Here is an 18,529-nt window from a genome sequence, read left to right as displayed (position 1 = left end):
CTTGGGCAAGTCACTTCACTTCTCTGAGCCTCAGTTACCTCATCTGTAAAATCGGGATTAAGACCGTGAGCCCCACGTGGGACAACCTGATCACCTTGTATCCCCCCCAGTGCTTAGAACAGTGTGTTGCACACAGTAAGCGCTTAACAAATGCCATCATTATTATCATTATTATTACGCTCTGCAAAAACGTTTGGTCCATGATTCCCCAGTCCTCAAGAAACTCTAGTGGTCATCCATCCACATCCAAATCAAATAGAAACTCCATACCAATTGCTTTAAAGCAGTCAATCACCTTGCCTCCTCTACTACTGCTCTCCTACTTCAACCTAGCCCGCACATTTAACTCTTCATATGCCAACCTATTCACTGTACCTCTATCTAGTTTAACTCACTGCCAACCTCTCGCCTACATCCTACCTCTGGCCTGGAATGCCTTCTCTCTTCACATTTGACAGACAATCACTCTCCCCACCTTCAAAGCCTTATTGCTAACACATCTCCTCCAAGAGGCCTTCCCTCACTAGTTTAGGTGTAGACAGAATCATCTAGCTGAGCAGAAGCTCTCATCCCTAGTCCAGCAAGGTCCAGCGAGGCCCAGAGAGGTCCAGGGAGGCCCAGAAAGGCCCCGGGTGGCCAGTTGGAAGGCACCTGTGCCCTGCACCACTTTCTCCAGCCAGGAGGGCTCACTAGCCAGTGCTCTGTATGTAGGTGGTGCAGGCTGCACCCCTCAAACGGGATTTGGGCAGCTGCAGCAGCAACAGTCTGCCTGGTAGCAGCAAGTTTTTGTTTGGGCCTCTTTGGTTCCATGTGGGAGTACATAGGTGTACCTCCCCATGTGTCTGTATGCTTTACTTGTAGGTGTTTGTGTATTGTGTTGCCCTTACTCCCCCTCCACCCTCTTCTGTGGTCCCTGTTCCTTTCTCAGGCTCCCTCACAACCTTTGTCTGACTCACTGTCACTGTCTGTCTCTGCTTCTGTCTCAGCTCATCCTTGGATTTCTAGCTTTCTGCTTATCCTGCTTTTCTAGCCCCACTTTTGTGGAAGCTTTACCATGTCATTCTGGGTTCCTCAAACCTGACAACTTTTTTCAGCCCTCCCCTTAAAGGACGCATACATGCAGTCACAAACATGCCTCCGTATACACATAAACTGACACAGAATGGCACCTAAAGATACTCAGAAAAAAATAGATGCTCTCAGTTAACAAGGATGTAAATACTCAAATAGGTGCTGGTACATACACACACAAAAGAAAACCCATACACACACACCAACATGCCCATGGCCTCTACTCCACCCCCAGGAACATACGAGGACAGACACACAATATGTTGCCACCTAGGCAAAATCCCAGACCGGAACCCATTCCTGGGACAAGGGGCACAGAGACCTCCCCTTCCCACCCTCAAGGCTGCACAGACATCGACAAAATTAGGGGTCAGGCTGACAGACAGGGCTAGTGAGTAGCACAGAGAGAGAGTACAGCCAGAGAAACCTGGAACACAGGAGGAGTCCATCATCTGTTTGCCTTAGACACCCTATGTGACTTTTTGGAATTCTGTTGTATATCTCAAAGGGCTCTACTGTGATTCACTGGTCTGTGTGGTTGGCAAGTTAGCCATTTTTCCAGCTGCCAGTGGGCTGGCTGTTGTGGGTAAAGACTACCGGAGAGCTTTGCACACAGTAAGCGCTTAACAAATACCATCATCATCATATGCGTGGTTACAGGTGGGGAAGAAGCCACGTGGGCTTCAGTTGGTAAGCGAAGTGAGTCGATGCCTCGGAAGTGGTGTGGTCAAGTGGTTAGAGTACACATCTGGGAGTCAGAGGACCCGGGTTTTAATCCTTCAATCAACCAATCAGTTGTATTTTTTTCCTGTTGTGGGATCTTGGGCAAGTCACTGAACTTCTCCATGCCTCAGTTTCCTCACCTGTAATATGAGGGTTGAATACCTGCTCTTCCTCCCATTTAGACTGTGAGCCCCATGTGGGGCAGGGACTGTGTCTGACCTGATGTTCCTGTAACTACTCGGTGCTTGGCATGTAGTAAGTGCTTAATGAATGGCAAAACTATTATTATTATTATTAATTTTATTTGATCACCATGCAGCAAGAGCTTTCCAAAATGACTTCCACCCAGCATTGCTCAAAGACAATAATGAGTCTTTTCCCCAAAGTGGCCCCGCTGCTGCCCATCTTAGAGAACTAGGATGGCAGCAGGACTGAAGTGATCTATTAGCAGAGCATAAGTTATTCTATTGGTAGAGAAGCAGCGTGACTCAGTGGAAAGAGCACGGGCTTTGGAGTCAGGGTCATAGGTTCGAATCCCAGCTCTGCCAATTGTCAGCTGTGTGACTTTGGGCAAGTCACTTAACTTCTCTGTGCCTCAGTTCCCTCATCTGTAAAATTGGGATTAAGACTGTGAGCTCCCCGAGGGACAACCTGATCTCCTTGTAACCTCCCCTAGCGCTTAGAACAGTGCTTTGCACATAGTAAGCGCTTAATAAATGCCTTTAAAAAAAAAAAAGTTGGGGTCTCAAAGACCAGATGGCCGACAGACTCAGGCAAGTGATGGTCATAGGCTCAGTGTGGCCACTGGGGAAGCAGGCAGAGGCAGTGACAAGGATGCAGGGAAACAGCAGGGAGAGGCTTTGGCAAAATAGGGCATATAACATCGGTATGTCGCATTATGTGCCCTCACGGTGTGATGCAATTGCAAAGGACGGAATGGGACGGGTGGCCATTTTGACCCACCTCACAGGGAAGCAAAAGTCTGAAGGTGGTCCTGGGAAAAGAGGTATTTTGCCCCTCCCCACCTTCAATCTTCAATTTCAGGGCAGTGGAATGCAACACATCATGTTCCAAGGCTTGACAATTCTGTCTTTTCCCCTGCGCTGGCTACCCTGTCCCCCCACCCCACCCTCAGCCAAAGAACCGCCGTTTCCAAGAACCACTCCCAAATCCCCGCTCTGAGATGTGATCACCCGCACAGGGTTCTGACCACTGCCGATCTCAGTTGCTGAGAATCCTGTGTTGGCTGGGTCTGTCGCTGGGGGTCCCCGGTCTCCCTGGCAACCAGGGCCTCGAGATTTCTCAGTGTATTTCACCTCCCACACCGCCTCCCACATGTCCTATCTTATCACTTGATTTAAGGTGGATTTGTGTGTTCTTTATCTTCCTCTGTGAGTCAGCCGCAATCCTTTTTGGATGATGCTCTTTCATTCTTCTCTCCCTCCTCCACAGCCCAGCCCTTGTGGTGCTCTGGTGATTTGTTTTTCCAGACTGAGAACAGGAAGCAGAGTCCTGGCTCAGGCTTTGCCGGTCTCCCCAAACATTCAGTTGCTACCAGGAGGGGAGGTGGATGACCAGATATTCTCAGGCAGCAGGGGTGAGTTGCTAGCCAGCCAGCCTCGGGACCCCAAAGAAAGGCCACGAATACTGATCCAGATCCCAGCTTGAAGACTGAGGGGAAGAATAAGGTCTTGGAGTTAGTGCATGACCAATCTCAGGCATCGTAGAGGTAATTATTATTTGGGTATTTATTGAATGCTTCCTTCGTGGGAGGTACTCTGCTACAATGCAGTAAATGCAGCCCAACACAGCACAATGCAGTGAATGCAACACAGTAAAACACAGTCCCTGTGTCTCAAAAGACTCACAGGTTAAGTGGAGTTAGGCAGCCATCTTGAACAATGAGAAAAGAAACATAATAATAATAATAATCATTCATTCATTCAATCGTATTTATTGAGCGCTTACTGTGTGCAGAGCACTGTATCAGTGTATTTTACTAAATGCTTACTATGTACCAAGCACATAGTACTAAGCATGGGGTAGATACAAGATAGCCAGAGCAGACAGTCTCAGTCCCACAGTCTAAAGGAGAGGGAGAACAGGTATTTATTTTATCCCCATTTTACAGATGAGGAAACTGAGGCACAGAGAAGTTAAGTGACCGGTCTAAGGTCATACAGCAAGCAAGTGGTGGTGCCAGGATTAAAACCCAGGAATCCTGATTCCTAATCCTGTGCCCTTTTCATCTAATAAGCTCCTCTCTAGACTGTAAACTCCACAAGGGCAAGGACCATGTCTGCCAACTCTGTTGTATTGTACTCTCCCAAGGGCTTAGGCCAGTAAATGCTCAGTCAATACCACTGATTGATAGATTAACTGGTAAAATCCTAAATTACACAGTTATAACTTATAGAGAAAACAGCAACCCTATGCTCCATCCTGCTCCAGACCAAAGACCTTGGTTCCCAATGGAAGCAGTGCCCCCAGTGCTCACCATTGTCCCAGTATGGCTTCCGACTGGGTGGTGAGGCTCTGAGCCAGGCTGCTTCGAGCGGCAACAGCTTCATTAAAATAATAATTATAATAATAACAATAATGGCATTTGTTAAGCGCTATGTGCCAAGCACTCTTCTAAGCGCTGGGGGAGATATAAGGTAATCAGGTTGCCCCACGTGGAGCTCATGGTCTTAATCTCCATTTTACAGATGAAGTAACTGATGCACAGAGAAGTTAAGTGATTTGCCCAAAGTCACACAGCTGACAAGTGCCAGAGTCAGGATTAGAACCCACGACCTCCGACTCCTAAGCCCTTAGGGGAACCAGGTAAACACTGGGCACCAAGCTGCATGGCTCTGGCTTTTGCAAAACATCTAGATCAAATTCCCCCCAATTAATGATTTCTTCGGTTTCTTCTTTTGCATTTTGACATTAGGTGAGACACAACTGTGATCTTACATTATGACATTATGACATCAGTGTTTTGTTTCCAATGCTTCAAAATGTTAGGTGAGTTTCTTCAGTGATTTTTTTTTGTCCTTTACTGGAATTTGCATCACGTATCCTTTTCTAATTAATATTGGTATTTCCCAACTCTCTGGCCGCCCTAAAATAATAATAATAATAGTATTTGTTAAGTACTTAATATGTGTCAAGCATTGTACAAAGCTCTGGGGTAGAAACAAGATCATCAAGTGGAGAAGCAGCGTGGCTCAGAGGAAAGAGCACTGGCTTTGGAGTCAGAGGTCAGAGATTTAAATCCCAGCTCCACCAATTGTCAGCTGTGTGACTTTGGCAAGTCACTTAACTTCTCTGTGCCTCAGTTACCTTATCTGTAAAATGGGGATTAAGACTGTGAGCCCCCCGTGTGACAACCTGATCACCTTGTAACCTGCCCAGCGTTTAGAACAGAGCTGTGCACATAGTAAGCGCTTAAAAATGCCATTATTATTATTATTACCAAGTCCTATATGGGGCACACATCATCAGTGGGAGGGTGCTGAATCCTCATTTTACAGATGAGGGAATTGAGGCCCAGAGATGTTAAGTGACTTGCCCAAAGTCACACAGCTGGCAAATGTCAGAATCAGGATTAGAATCTCTGTCCTCTGGCTTCTGTGCTTTTTCCACTAGGCCTTGCTGCTTCCCAGTATGCCAATGAATGTAGAAACATTGTCTCAGGCTATTCAATTGTATGCACAGATCTTCACACATTCCTGACCACTAGTAGCTGGAGCTTATCTCAAAACCACAGCACATAAAGTCATTCGGCATTTACTCATTCAGTCGTATTTATTGAGCGCTTACTGTGTGCAGAGCACTGTACTAAGTGCTTGGGAATGCATTCACAGCCACCAGGAGCACTTTTGTACGTAGCAATTTATAAACTCTACTATTTGAACAATTACTCATTCCCATTCCCATTTTCCCTTTCTTTTTTTCCACCCATCAATCATTTCCTTCGTGTCTGTCTCCAATACTGGATTGTAAACTCCATGAATTCAAGGTAGATCAATCAATCAGTGGCATTTATTGAGTACTTATTGTGTGCATAACACTGTCCTGATTGCCCAGGAGAATACAATATAACAGTTGGTAGAAATGTTCCCTGCCACAAGGAGCGTTAGTCTAGAGGGGGAGACAGGCATTAATATAAATAAATTAATTATGGATATGTACATAAGTGATGTGGGGCTGAGGGAGGGGTGAATAAAAGGGTTCAAATCCAAGTGGGTAATGCAGGTCTTTTTTTTTTTTTTACTCTCCCCAGCGCTTAGAACAGTGCTTTGCACATAGTAAGTGCTTAATAAATGCCATTAAAAAAACTGTTTAGTACTGCATTGAGGAGACTCCCAGTAAATGCAATTAATTGTCTGATTGATTGATTGACTGACTGGCTCTGTGAGTCTCTGCCTCCAAAGTAGGTGATTGACCGGTAATATATGTTTCTGTCTCCCAGACTGGTGATAACTGGGCATGTTTATCCAGCCTGCCCAGAATCCTCACCTGCATCGTGTGGGAGAAACATCATTTTCTTCCAGCTGCTGCATCTATTGCAACAGCCTCTATCATCCTAGAGCAAATCAACCTCTCCCAGCCTCAGCTTCTGCCTGCACTGCAGGGGCTTTCTTGGGAGAAGAATCCTTGGTGCCAGAAGACATTATGACATCAGCTGGGTTCCAGCTAAGGATAGTCCTCCATTCATTCAATCGTATTTATTGAGCGCTTACTGTGTGCAGAGCATTGTACTAAGCGCTTGGGATGGTTCTCTGCCTCTGGAGATATCCATTGGAAGAGTAAATTTAGCACCCCTGTGAGCCTGAAAATGTCATATTAATTGCATTAATAATAATAAATAATAATAATTGTGCTTGTTAGGCACTTACTCTGTGCCAAGCAGTGGGCTAGATATAAGATAATCGAGCCCCACGTGGGGCTCACAGGGTAAATAGGAGGGAGAACAAGTATCGAATCCCCGTTTCGTAGATGAGGGCACTGAGGCACAGAGAAGTTAAGTGACTTGGAGAGAGGTAGGTGGTAAGGAGGCTAGGGAGAGGGCTGAGTTACTCATCTGAGCAGATGATGAAGTGAGCTAAAACCAGGATGGTGGCTGTTTGTGTGAAGAGAAAGGGGCAGATCTGGGAAATATTAGAGAGGAAATGATGCCAGGGCTTAGAGACAATGAGAGGCTGGAAGCCAGTGAGAATCAAGGTGATGCCAAGGTCTCTGGGCAAGAAGGATGATAGTGTTCTCAACTATGATGGGAAAGGGAAGCAGCATGCCATAGTGGAAAGAACACAGGCCTGGGAATCAGAGGACCTGGGTTATAATCCCAGCTCCACCTCTGGTCTGCTGTGTGACCTTGGGAAAGTCACTTAACTTCTCTGTGCCTCAGTTACCTCATCTGTAAAATGAGGATTAAGACTGTGAGCCCTGTGTGGGTCAGGGACTGCCTCCAACTTGATTATCTTGTATCTATCCCACTGCTTAGTGCAGTGTCTGACACAGAGTAAGTGTTAAACAAATGCCATAAAAAACAACAACAACAACAAAACTTACTTGTTCCCTCATTTGCACAAAAGGGATTCTATACCCGTTCTCCCTTCTACTTGGATTCTGAGCCCCATGTAGGACAGGGACTGTGTTCGCCCTGATTAAATTTCCCTTCTCAGGGTCGCACCTGGAGAGTTTCCAGTACTCTACCAGTCTTGGCTACGGGAGGGAGAGTCAAGCAGAGGCATAGCCATCCCATTCCTAGCTTGGGCAGTGGCTAGCGAGTGGAAGGCAATCTGCTACAAGTCAAAAAAGATGTGTCTATGTGTCTGTGTTGTCGCTATGAGTCAGAAATGACTTGATGGCATAAGACAAGACCTCAGTTCTTAGAACAGTGCTTGACACCTTGTAAGTGTTTAACAAATACCACGATTATTGTGTCCTCAGAGGAATCTCAGAGATCATCTAGGGACCAGGCTGTCCCTCGATCCTTTCTTCCAGGAGCGGTCCTGAGTGGCCAAGAGAGTTATTGGAAGAAGAGTGGAAAGGATTAGGGCACTAGATTTGGGAGTCATCATCATGGAGGTAATAGTTGAAACAGGTGGGTAGGTGAGCTCTCAAGAGAGTGAGTGTAAAGGGAGGAGAAAAAGCGTCCTGAAACACAACCGGATGGAACAGCCACAGTTAAGGGATTAATGAAGTAAGGGGAGCCAGCGAACGAAGCAGAGGAAGAGTGCTCTGAGAGATGGGAAGAGGTCCAGTAGAGCAGTGTGTGGTTGAAACCAAGGGAGGATAGCACTTCAAAGAGGATTATTGAAGGTGTCAAAGAGGTTAAGAAGGGGATCAATCCATCAGTGATATTATTGAATACATTGTGTGCAGAGCACTGTCCTTAGAACTTGGGAGAGTACAGTACAGTTGGTAAACACTTTCCCTGTCCACAACAAGATTACAGTCTAGATATCATCGGAGACCTTGGTAAGCATGGCCTTGGCAGGGGGAAGGGATGAAAACCATAATGCAGCATCTAGAAGGGAGCTAGTGTAGGGGAAGTGAGGGCCGTGGGTCTGTCAACTCATCCAAGGAAGTGAGCCAGAATGGGATCTGGGAGATGGGGTGATAGCTGGAGGGTGCCCAGGGATCTAGGGAAGGCTTTTCTCATTCAGGAATGCCGTAAGCCAGTGCAGAAGAAACCTTCCTTAAAGTAGAACAAATTCATTCATTCATTCAATAGTATTTATTGAGCGCTTACTATGTGCAGAACACTGTACTAAGCGCTTGAGAAGTCCAAGTTGGCAACATATAGAGATGGTTCCTACACAACAGCGGGCTCACAGTCTAGAAGGGGGAGACTGAGAACACAACGAAACATATTAACAAAATAAAATAAATAGAATAGATATGTACAAGTCCATCACTGGGGCAGAAAGAGCTGTTTGGACGTATCAATACCATGGCATAGTGGATAGAGCACAGGCTTCGGAGTCAGAAGGTCATGGGTTCTAATCCTGGCTCTGCCACGTGTCTGCTGTGTGACCTTGAGCATGTCACTTAGCTTCTCAGTTCCCTCATCTGTAAAATGGGGATTAAGACTGTGAGCCCTATGTGGAACAGGGACTTTGTCCAAACCTATTACCTTGTATCTACCCCAGTGTTTAGAACAGTGCCTGACACAAAGCAAGCACTTAACAAATACTATTGTTATTATTATTACTATTATTTCTGCTACAAACAGGTGTATTAACTTGGGCAGATGCTGTGCCAAGCATTCGATAATGTTTGGTCAGTTTATTAGGATTATCTCATATCTTGTAATTGATTACAATTATATGTTGCCAACTTGTACTTCCCAAGCACTTAGTGCAGTGCTCTGCACACAGTAAGCACTCAATAAATACGATTGAATGAATGAATGAATTACCTTGTATCTTCCCCCAGCACCTAGTTCAATGCTTGGCACACAGGAAAGCACTCCCCAAATACCACAATTTTCACTTTTCAGTCATTCATTCATTCAATGATATTTATTGAGTGCTTACTGTGTGCAGAGCACTGTACTAAGTGACATCAGCAATAAACAACTGTACAAATTTGAGATGAAAGGTTCTGGGTATGAATCCCCAAACTTGGCTGAGATAAGCAAGCTGCTACATCCAATCCATGATTGTATTGCATACCACTGTCAAGATGGAAATGCAAGTGTTGGTAAGAAATGGACATGGGCCTTGGAACCTGTCAGTGGAACAGGCCAGGGTTCCCCAGATCCATGAGTGATGCCCAGATTCTACACACTCCCTGCCTGCTTCTCTCCTTCCCTTTCTGCTCCTTGGCTTCTCCTTCCTACCCAATTACAGCTTTTTCCTTTCAACTCAGGTCCATCCAACTGCAGACTGGCTCTGGTCCTTACCCTTCGTCCTCCCTCTCCAACTCCAGAGTTTAGGACATCATGGACTTGCCTCTAGCCCTAGGAAAGAAGCCATCAGCCTGGGCCAGGAAGATGAAGGCAAGGCTCCTACCATAATTGACCAGGAGTCTGGCTCCTAGGGCCTCAACTTTCTCTTCCACCTTGTTGTCTGGGGAGAGTTGGAGTCTTTACTATATATATATATATAGGGATCACCTAGGGACCAGACCATCCCTCGATCCCTGCTTCCAGGTCTGGTCCTGACCAGCCAACAAAGTTATTCTTCCTGGTGCTCAAAATCTTCACAGATGCAATGAGTCTGACAACTCAGTCCCATGTAGAACCACCATGACTACCATAAGTCCTAAAATAATCTGTCTACACCTGCCCTCGAGCAATTAAAATCAAGCTTCTCTCATTTAATCTTCGGTGGACCCAACCAGCTTCTGGAGCACCAGCATTATTAGCAAACCAAGCTGAACATCAAATGGCAGAACAGGATTGTCAACACTAAAGTCTTGGAATGCAATCATCTCACTAGCATGGAAGCCATGCCGGCTGGGACATGGGAGGAGAATGGATGCCACTAGGCTAGCCAAGCGGATGTGTTATGGAGAACTGAAAGGGAGAAATCATAACTAAGGAGGGCAGAAAACAAGGCCGAGATCTGCCCTTTCCTCTCCATCCAAACCGCTACCACATTAGTACAATCACTCGCCCCAACCTGACTGGATTACTGCATCAGTCTCCTTTCTGACCTCCAAATCTCCTGCCTCTCCCTACTTCAATCCATACTTCACTCTGCTACCCAGATTATCTTTCTGCAGAAATGTTCTGGGCATGTCATCCCCCTCCCCCAAAATCTCCAGTAGTTGTCTATCAACCCCCATATCAAACAAAAACTCCTCACTATGGCTTTAAACCTCTCCATCTCCTTGCCCCTTTTTACCTCACCTCCCTTCTCTCCTTCTACCTCTCAGCCCATACACTCCACTCCTCTGGTGCTAACCTTCTCACTGTGCCTCGATCTCGCCTGTCTTGCCGTCAACCCCTGGCCCATGTCCTACCTCTGGCCTGGAACGCCCTCCTTCCTCAAATCCACCAAACAATTACTCTTCCCCCGCTTCAAAGCCCTACTGAAAGTGCACCTCCTCCAAGAGGCCTTCCCAGACTAAGCCCCCTTTTCCTCAGCTCTTCCTCCCTTCTTTGTCATCTCAGCTCATTCCCTTTGCTCTTCGCCCCCTCTCCCTGCCCCACAGCACTTATGTATATATGTATATATCTATAATAGTATTTATTTATATTGATACCTGTTTACTTGTTTTGATGCCTGTCTTCTCTCCTCTAGATTGCAAGCCCGTTGTCTCTGTATTGCTGTATTGTACTTCCCAAATGCTTATTTCAGTGCTCTGAACAAAATAAGGGCTCAATAAATTCGATTGAATGAATAAATATGCCGCAGCCCTCCATTATGGCTGGTCTTGGGTCATGGTTGATGATGGTAGATAGTGTCACAGGTAACTGAGAGTTGAGACCTCAAACTAGCCCCACAGTCCAGACTCTATTTTCTGTGGGAAGCAATGGGTCACTGGGAGATTTTGATCAGCTTGCCCTAGTGGCAAGAGTCGGAGATTTGTGTCCTAGTCCTGGCTCTGCCACTTGCCTGCTGTGTGGCCTTGGGTAAGTCTCTGTGCCTCAGAAATACCAGTTCTCCCTCCCCTTTAGAAGGTAACCACCTCAAGTGGGGCAGGGATTGTGTCCAACCTGATTATCTTGTATCAACCCCAGCTCTTAGTACAATGCTTATCACATAGTGCTCCAATTGGTGTTCTCAGATGATGAGCAGCTGTCATCTGGACAAACACTGGAGGTGGCAAGAGGTTTGAGGCTGGAGGTTTGAGGAGAGGCTGATGTAGCCGCCTAAACGGAAAGTGGAGAGGGCTGGAACCACTGTGGTACCCATTTGGGTGAAGAGGAAGATGCGAATCTGAGCGAGGTTGTGGAGGAAAAACTGTCAGGACTCAGTGGCAGACTGAATTTGAGGTTTAGAAGCCAAAAAGAAGTCAAAGATGACGGCCAGGTTGAGAGCTTCAGGGATAGGGAAGTTTCATAGACAGACAGCAGTCACTTGAGCAATGGGATGAGGGGATGCCCACAAAGGGTAGCAGAACACATCACAAGGGCCCTGTCACACAACCTCACACTCAGAGTTAGAGCAGCGGACTGTGCAAAAAGCGGCAGAAGCAGCAAACAGTCCAATTTGGAGTTTGATCATCAGCGTGCTTGAGCAGAGACTGAGGGATGATCTGGAGCTGAAGAAACAAATTTGAAAACTACAAAGGCTCACCCTGTGGTGAGAACGTCTGTGCTATGAGGGGCTCTAAGGATCGTTGGTCAGTGCAGATGGATCTTCAATCTATCATTCTTTCTCAGTGGTAAACTCTAGAGACATCAATCAATCAATCAATCAATCAATCGTATTTATTGAGCACTTACTGTGTGCAGAGCACTGTACTAAGGGCTTGGGAAGTACAAGTTGGCAACATATAGAGATGGTCCCTACCCAACAGTGGGCTCACAGTCTAGAAGGGGGAGATAGAGAACATAACAAAACATATTAACAAAATAAAACAAATAGAATAGATATGTACAAGTAAAATAAATAAATAAATAGAGTAATAAATACATACAAACATACATACATATATACAGGTGCTGTGGGGAAGGGAAGGAGGTAAGGTGGGAGGGATGGAGAGGGGAAGGAGGGGGAGAGGAAGAAGGGGGCTCAGCCTGGGAAGGCCTCCTGGAGGAGGTGAGCTCTCAGTAGGGCCTTTGAAGGGAGGAAGAGAGCTAGCTTGGCGGATGGGCAGAGGGAGGGTATTCCAGGCCAGAGGGATGATGTGGGCCGGGGGTCGACGGCGGGACAGGCGAGAAGTAGGCACGGTGAGGAGATTAGCGGCAGAGGAGCGGAGGGTGTGGGCTGGGCTGTAGAAGGAGAGAAGGGAGGTGAGATAGGAGGGGGCGAGGTGATGGAGAGCCTTGAAGCCGAGGGTGAGGAGTTTCTGCCTGATGCGTAGGTTATCCGTAGACATGATATCCGACATGATATCCGACATGATATCCTCTCCCTGACTTTCCCATCTCTGTTGACGGCACTACCATCCTTCCCGTCTCACAAGCCCGCAACCTTGGTGTCATCCTCGACTCCGCTCTCTCATTCACCCCTCACATCCAAGCCGTCACCAAAACCTGCCGGTCTCAGCTCCGCAACATTGCCAAGATCCGCCCTTTCCTCTCCATCCAAACCGCTACCCTGCTAATTCAAGCTCTCATCCTATCCCGTCTGGACTACTGCACTAGCCTTCTCTCTGATCTCCCATCCTCGTGTCTCTCTCCACTTCAATCCATACTTCATGCTGCTGCCCGGATTATCTTTGTCCAGAAACGCTCTGGACATATCACTCCCCTCCTCAAAAACCTCCAATGGCTACCGATCAATCTGCGCATCAGGCAGAAACTCCTCACCCTGGGCTTCAAGGCTCTCCATCACCTCGCCCCCTCCTACCTCACCTCCCTTCTCTCCTTCTACTGCCCAGCCCGCACCCTCCGCTCCTCCACCACTAATCTCCTCACTGTACCTCGCTCTCGCCTGTCCCGCCATCGACCCCCGGCCCACGTCATCCCCCGGGCCTGGAATGCCCTCCCTCTGCCCATCCGCCAAGCTAGCTCTCTTCCTCCCTTCAAGGCCCTGCTGAGAGCTCACCTCCTCCAGGAGGCCTTCCCAGATTGAGCCCCTTCTTTCCTCTCCCCCTCGTCCCCCTCTCCATCCCCCCGCCTTACCGCCTTCCCCTCCCCACAGCACCTGTATATATGTATATATGGTTGTACATATTTATTACTCTGTTTATTTATTTATTTATTTATTTTACTTGTACATTTCTATCCTACTTATTTTATTTTGTTGGTATGTTTGGTTCTGTTCTCTGTCTCCCCCTTTTAGACTGTGAGCCCACTATCGGGTAGGGACTGTCTCTATGTGATGCCAATTTGTACTTCCCAAGCGCTTAGTACAGTGCTCTGCACATAGTAAGCGCTCAATAAATACGATTGATTGATTGATTGATTGACAAAGTCCCTGTCCAACACGGACCCACAGTTTCGGCCACCACTGTACACTCCCCATCACGCTGAAGGAGGCTCTCATCTTCCAATCTCTAGAGGGCGTTAGAAATTAAAATGGAGCCCAGGTCCCATGACACTGAGTCAGTCTGGAGGGTCCAGTGCATGCATTGGATGGATGGGATATAAGATGATGCAACACTCTACATGCTCCCTGCATGCCATGAGGTAATGCTGACCTAAGCCCAGAGACAGTACTGGTGGCAGAAGCAGTTGTGTTGGGACTTTTCTTCTTTCCTCCTAGCAATGTGGCCTAAATGAAACAACAGCTCTGGGAGTCAGATTGATCTGGCCTTTGTCTCTGCCTTAAACCTGTTCATGTGACCTTGGACAAGTAACCTAACCTTTTCTTGTGCCTCAGTTTCCTCCTCTGAAAAGGGGGCTAATAATCCCTGCCTCATGGGACATTGGGATGAGATCGCTGGTACGAAAGCACTTTGGGAAAGTGAAAGCACTGTACAAATTTGAGGTGTCATCCTTCCCAGATCTGGCCTCTGATCTGCTTTGGGTAAGCTTCTTCTGAATCAGGAGCATCCAGAGAAAGTAAGATTCCCAACCAGTCAGCGCCGCCCTTGGCCCAGAGTCTGTGCCTCTGCAGAGGCTGTTGAGAGTAGGAATTCTCCACCCTAGGTCCCCAAGGTTTGTGCCTCTGCCTGGAGCCAGGTGGAGAGAGACAGTTAGTCAGCCAGTCAATCATATTTATTGAGCACGTACTGTGTACAGAACAGGTACTAAGCGCTTGGGAGAGTACAATATAGCAATATAGCAGCCACATTGCCTGCCTACAACAAGCTTACTGTCTAGAGGGGGAGGCAGACATTAATACAAATAAATAAAATTACAGATACGAACATAAGCACTGTGGGGCTGAATAAAGAGATCAAGTCAGGATGACACAGAAGGGAGTGGAAGAAAAGGAAAAGAGGGCTTAGTCACGGAAGGCATCTTGGAGGAGAGTTGCCTTCAATAAGGCTTTGAAGGGGAGAGTAATTGCCTGTTGGATATGAAGGAGGGAGGGCATTGCAGGCCAGAGGCAGGACACGGATGAGAGATTGGCAGTGAAATAGATGAGATGGAGGTACAGTGAGAAGATTAACATTAAAGGACTAAATTGTTCAGGCTGGGGTATAGTGAGATGAGGTAGGAGGGGGCAAGGGGATAGAGTGTTTTAAAGCTGATGGTAAGGAGTTTCTGGTTTGACATGGAAGTGGATGGGAAGTCACTGTAAATTCTTGAAGAGTGCGGAAACATGGCCTGAACTTTTTTGTAGAAAAATGATCTGGGCAGCAGGAGGCAGGGAGGCCAGCAAGGAGACTGACGCAGTAATCAAGACAGGATAGGATAAGTGTTTGGATAAGAGTTTACAGTAGCAGGAAGAAACAGCCCAAACTAATCCGCCTTCCATGTCCAACATTCAGAAGGGGTAAGGAGGAGGGCGACAGTAGGATTATGGAGCGGTTTGTTCTCCTGTACTCCTGTGGCTCTTGGTTCTCCAAGATCATATCTCCTCCTCCAAGAGGCCTTCTTTGACTAAGCTCTCATTTCCCCTACTCCCTCGCCCTTCTGCATGGCCCTTACACTTGGATTTGTACCTTTTATTCATCCCACCCTCAGCCCCACAGCACGTACGTACGTAGAGAAGCAGCGTGGCTTAGTGGCAGGAGCCTGGGCTTGGGATTCGGAGGACGTGGGTTCTAATCCCAGCTCCACCACTTGTCTGCTGTGTGACCTTGAGCAAACCACTTAACTTCTCTGTGCCTCAGTTACCTCATCTGTAAAATGAGGATTAAGATAGTGAGCCCCACATGGGACAACCTTTTTACCTTGTATCTACCCCAGCGCTTAGAACAGTGCTTGGCACATAGTAAGTGCTTAACAAATACCATGATTATTATTATCCATTTTGAGGCCTATCTCCTCCTCTAGGCTGCAAACTCATTGTGGGCAGGGAACATGTTATATTGTACTCTCCCAAGCACTTAATGTAGTACTCTGCACACAGCAAGTGCTTAATAAATACCATGGATTAATTAATTTATTGGTCCATTTTTTCCTGGATTCTGGTGGATACACAAACATGAGGGACTCAGCAGCAACAGAAACATAAACAGTTTCTGCTCCTTCCTGCTCTAGAGACTGCTACAGAGCTTTCAACACCAGGATGTTGGCTCAGGCTCTCAGAAAATGTGTTTGTGTGTGCGCGTTTGTGTGTGTGTGTGTGTGTGTGTGTGTGTGTGTGTGTGTGTGTGTGTGTGTGTGTGTGTGTGTGCTCGCATGAGCTTTTGTGGGTGAAATTCAGTGAGTGCCTAATGTGTTTGTGTGTGTATGCGGGAGGTTGAGGGTGGTTGAGTGGGTGGGTGTGTCTTCAGGGTGAGTCAGTGTGTATGTGTCACTGAGTCCTCTTTTCTGTCAATTGTCTGATGAAAGAAAAATCATTAAAAAAACAAAATGCTCCATCACTCTCCCTCTAATCCTCTCCCTCCCTCCACCCCTCCAGAGGCATAGCAAGAATAAATATGCCTTTTTTCTACTGACTCATTCCCTACGATCTATCCCTTTTCCTTTATTCATAAGTCAATCATTTCTGGGACGAAAAGCCAGCTTCCACAGTCTGACAGTTCCTCTGGCAACCTGTGTCCGGGGTTTGCAGTGGAGGCTTGCATCAGAGACAAATTGGGTCCTCAGTTAATCCCACCATATCCCATCGACTACAGTCTCCTGGCTCCAAGGGGGAAATAAAAAGAAGCTGGGAGTCGTACTGTCCTTTTCTCTGGAGGCAGACATTAACCAGCCAATGCACGCTTAGGCACTTGTGAGGGGAGTGGGGTTGCGGCAGGGGTCTGAAGCGACTCCCTAGTGAGAGTTGAAATTTATGAAATAAAAAGGGAATTGGGATTCTTGCGCAGGCCGGGTTGCCATGGAAACAGTCATGCCAGCAATGGCGGCTGCTAGTAAACAGTCTGATTTATTTCTGTGCCTCCAAAATCGATGCCTGGCTCTTTGAAAGTGCAGTGGGGCATTGCAGCAAAATTGCTTACCATCTGCCAGGACCTCTGTTTCAGGAGTGACCCCTTCGACCTCTGCTTTGTGCAACTGTAGGGAAATGCATATGGAAATGTGCAACTATAAAGCCAACTGAAACCAGAAGGACCACTGACAGGGCTAGCACACTGGCAGACAGTTCCCCAGAGGGCTACCTTTACACTTCCCAAGGTATCAGCACAGCATGAGATGGGACAGTTTGATGGGAAACTCTTCACATCCAACAGACAATCAATCACTCTCGCCACCTTCAAAGCCTTATTAAAAACACACTTCCTATAAGAGACCTTCCTTGACTAAGTCCTCATTTCTTCTTCTTCCACTTCTTTCTGCCTCACCCATACACTTGGATTTGCACCCTATATTCACCCCTCCCTCAGCTCCACAGCACTTACGTACGCAATCAGTAATTTATTTATTTATTTATATGAATCCTGTGCTTGAGTCGCAGAGCGCTGCTGACGGAAATCCGGGTATCAAGCCGACCTTGTTCATTTTAAATTCTTCCTTGCCTGGTTTAACTCTGCTCTCTCCTCTGCCTGGCAAAATCATTTCTCCATTCTTATTCAATCCCATTTCCATTGCCTCGCCAGTTGTTCCAGATGTTTAACTCCCTCCTTAAATCCCCATGTGCCCCCACTCCCCCATCCCTTTCCCCTAATGCCATGTTCTTTATTGAGAAAATTGAAACCATAAAATGTGATCTCCTTAAAATCTCCCCTGCTCCTCTCCAGTCCCTCCTCCCACCTGCCCTTTCACTCTCCCATCTTTTCCAGCAGTATCTCTAAAGGAGATTGATTGCCTTCTCTCAAAATCCACCCCCTCCAACTGTGCATTCAACCCCATCTCTTTTTGTCTTATCAGAACACTTGCCCCCTTCCTTCTTCACTCCCTAACCACCATCTTTGGTTTCTTCCCCACAGCTTTCAAACATTCCCATGACTCCCCTATTTAAAAACACTTTCCCTTGACCCCACAACTCCCTCCAGTTATCTCCTCATCGCGGCCCTATCATTGCTTTCCGAATCTCCTCATTAGTACACTGGTGAGTATCCCTGCCTGTCACACAGGAGAACAGGGTTCAATTCCTCGCTGGGAAGGCATTCTCCCCTCCTTCACCCCCAGGAGAAGGGGGCGGTCAATAGTGTTGAAGGCAGCTGAGAGATTGAGGAGAATTAGGATGGAGTAGAGGCCATTGTATTGGGCAACAAGGAGATCATAAATGACCTTTGAGAGGACAGTTTCTGTGGAGTGAAGGGGACAGAAACAGTCTACAGTTTCCTCTAGACTCTAAGCTTGTTGTGGGCAGGGAGTGTGTCTGTTTATTGTTATTTTATACTCTCCCAAGCACTTAGTACAGTGCTCTGCACACAGTAAGTGCTCAAAAAATATGATTGAATGATTGAATGAATTCCTTGAGAGAGCTGTCTATACCCGCTCTCTCAAGTTCCTCTCCTCCAATTCTCAGTCAGTCAGGGCAATGCAGAAGAGAGTTGAAAAAAAGGAAAAGAGGGCTTAGTTAGGTAAGTCCTCTAGGAGAAGATGTGCCTTCAGTAAGGCTTTGACAAGTTGCAGAGCAATTGTCTGTCAGATTTGAGGAGGGAGTGTTCCAGGCCA

General features: G+C 46.9%; 1 non-coding gene across 1 annotated transcript; it reads left to right on the top strand.

Moving 5' to 3' along the window:
- Positions 1-7,456: 7,456 nt before the first annotated feature.
- On the top strand, positions 7,457-7,594 carry LOC119945628. The gene has a single exon (XR_005456288.1). It is a non-coding gene; the product is annotated as a small nucleolar RNA SNORA7 (small nucleolar RNA).
- Positions 7,595-18,529: the final 10,935 nt, after the last annotated feature.

This window comes from Tachyglossus aculeatus, chromosome 25, assembly GCF_015852505.1.
Source record: "Tachyglossus aculeatus isolate mTacAcu1 chromosome 25, mTacAcu1.pri, whole genome shotgun sequence".
Taxonomy (NCBI): domain Eukaryota; kingdom Metazoa; phylum Chordata; class Mammalia; order Monotremata; family Tachyglossidae; genus Tachyglossus; species Tachyglossus aculeatus.
This window is presented reverse-complemented; position numbering and strand designations above follow the sequence as displayed.